This window comes from Saccostrea cucullata, unplaced genomic scaffold (assembly GCF_032062105.1).
Source record: "Saccostrea cucullata isolate Sc308-1 unplaced genomic scaffold, CSIRO_AGI_Scuc_v1 ctg3394, whole genome shotgun sequence".
NCBI classification, from domain to species: domain Eukaryota; kingdom Metazoa; phylum Mollusca; class Bivalvia; order Ostreida; family Ostreidae; genus Saccostrea; species Saccostrea cuccullata.
Window position 1 is genome coordinate 19383 of NW_026918302.1, and position 3134 is coordinate 22516.

The following is a 3134-nucleotide window of genomic DNA, read 5'->3' on the forward strand; positions in this document are numbered from 1 at the left end:
CCTATTTTCCAATTTTCAGAAAGAATACCCAACGTCTTATCGGATAATCATTGCTTTGCATAAATCAGAAAATTCAGCTTGTATATTTGTTATATTTTTCAAAGGCCATTATCATAATGGTGATCAGAGATCAGGATCACGTGATTCGTATCTGTTGGATTTTTTAATCAGTGGTTTACATTCTTTCATTTTATTGCTCGGGGAAAAAGTGTTGAAATTGTGTAAAAGTTTTTATATTTGATTATTACGGTCATTATAATTATTGTAGTAGATGGTGGTTGGTCAACTTGGGGTCCATATGACAGCTGGAGTGACTGCACAGTTACCTGTAGTGGGGGAGTTCAACAGAGTGTGAGGACAAGGGTCTGTAACAACCCTGAACCAGGAAATTGGGGACGGGATTGTGAGGGGCCTAATGAAGATAAAAAGGAGAAGGCATGCAACTTACAGACATGCCCTGATGGGTTCTTTCGTTTAAAAGGAAACAGAGTTAAATTTGATTTTTTTTTAGCATTTGTACAAAGATGCTTACAAAAATGTATTCCAGAAACTTCTTATTAAATTAGAATACTTATTGAAGACCAAGGAAGGAATTATTAAAATGTACATACATTGACATTATAAGGATGCCACGACATTCTGTATCATAATACCTCTTCTTGTTTTTCCTGTACCAAATTAGATCATTGGATGAGCCTAATTCACTAGAAATCGTACAAAATGGGCTAGTCACCGTTCGTAAGTCAGTAAACTCTCACTGAGGCGAAAGCCAATTCCTTGTTATCCGTAATCCTCTAGATTTAACCTTTATATTGGTATGATACATTGATGGACCTTACCCCCATGAGTTTGTTCAGTAAGCTAATATCTCATTTGAAATCAACTGTCTAAATCTTTTAAAGTTTACGTTTGTATCAGTATTATAAAAGTAGTTAAAAGTATATACATATAATTGAATGAGATTCAAGTTCCTCTCGACCAGGAATATTCCCCCCAGTTTTGCCTCGGGAAATTGGACTTATATTGGGGAACCTGATTCTTGTAAACTCCCTCAATGCTATACTTAAAGTATATATTAACGTCATACAAGTACAAAATTCACAGATTTATATTGTTATTTTATCATTCTATTCAATGATGGAATATTTTATTATGATATTTACATGAATAAAAGCTCCAGTGATAAAATTATTTAAAAGGGTATGAGAAACTGTTATTGCAAACATCATCATTTCGTTTTAGTCGATGGCCAGTGGTCGTCATTCGTTCCATATGGAACCTGGAGTAAATGTTCCTCTTCTTCTAACAATGAAACCAGGACACGTGTTAGAATCCGCAGTTGTTCTGAACCAGCTCCATTGTATTGCGGAAAACCATGTGATGGTCAGGTCATGACCATGGAAACCATGGCATGTAATTTGAAAACGGGTGTTGGTAAGATTTTGAAGCTTCATATTCATACATTTTACGATTCAAAATTTAAAATTTGATTTTCAGAAAAAAATATTCTTTGCAACAAATTTCAGAGTATGCGTGTTTATAATTTGACTGTGTTTTATCACTAAGTATACAACGCTTAATTGAAAACAAATTCTTTCCGATTTTCACTTGTTTAAAATTTCACAGTACTGTAGAAAATATTTAAAGAAGGGATGGAAAAAAGCAAGTTAACTCATAGGACGGTTTTCCGTTCTTTCAGTCTTACGCAGTCTTACGAATTGCGTATTTTTTGTAAAGCATGTACAAAAAGGTACCAAGAGTCAGCTGGATCGATGCGTTCCATTCAATATAGATCTGGGCTTGTATATTTTCTCTGAAAATAAAGTCTCTAAATGGTAGAGAAGAGTATACGTCTTACTGTGTTCTGAACTTTTATTAATATCTAATAAGACGATGAAGAAAACAAATATCTTCTATTAAAAAGCAGAAGAATTTAGAAATTGTCTCTATTACAATACCTACTGCGAGTGGAGTGGAACAGTGGTAGAACGTATGATTTCACGTCGTGGAGTAAAGAATTCAACAAAATTTCGTGAGATGGAATCCCGTTGCAAGACAAAATATCCGGTCATTCAGTTGAAACAGTATAAACCAAATATCCGTGTTGCAGTATTGTTGCAGTAAGTGCTTTCAAGTTCCTTCAACTGCTCATGTCTTAATTACTTGTACTTGTATTCAATTTACAGATTTATACTGGTAAATATTTGCGTCTCGATATATTGATTTAAAAAAAACATGCACAATGAAACATGTTATATAATTTCAAAGTCAACGAAGTTAACGAACAAAATTCACATAATTCATGTTCAGTGCATGATAACCAGTGTACAAAGTCATAGGTTAGTGTGATGTACCTAGAATGTTCAGTTACCCGTGCTGACTAGGTTTAAAAATGGCTTATTCAGGATACCGGTTGTTTCAATTAACAATTATTTGAATTCACTACCTACATGTATTTTGAAACTATGTTATATGGTAATTGTCGTCATTATAATCAACAGAATTTTAATATATATTTTTGGCAATAATAGCTTGTGTTTTTGTTCTTCTACGTTCATCTATATTATTGTAAAATTGTAAAACTTTTTAAATATTGTATGGCTTATGATATTTTGTGCATGGGAGAGGACTATCTAAGTTTTTGGAACTTGTGTCCAATCCTTTTGACATATTGTCAATAAAATATATTCAAAACAATAATTGTAATGGAAAGATTGTGTCATAACCCAGAAGCCATCATGGGAGAAAAAGCGACTTTTCCAAAATGAATAATGGAGAAGGTATTCAACACACTACCTTTCCCTGGTGAGTGCATTTATGAAGATAAGCGTCTATTTTTTTTTTTTTTTTAGAAAAATAGATCATTGCAAATCTCGTCAAATTTTTTTTAAAGACAGTGTTCTTTATTTGTTCTATATAGAGACAGACGTGAATGATCCCCTTTGCGTTACCATGTGAAAAGACTTACAATGGATCCGCGTCCTCGATTGCAAACAACTCCATTGGATGTGATACACGAAAAGCTAGATCTACTGGGCATGTCAACAGAAACAACTTTGTGATTGAAAGATTTTCTTGACACTGATGCAAAATCCAATCACAAAATATGTCGATATTAAGGGAAATGAATGTAT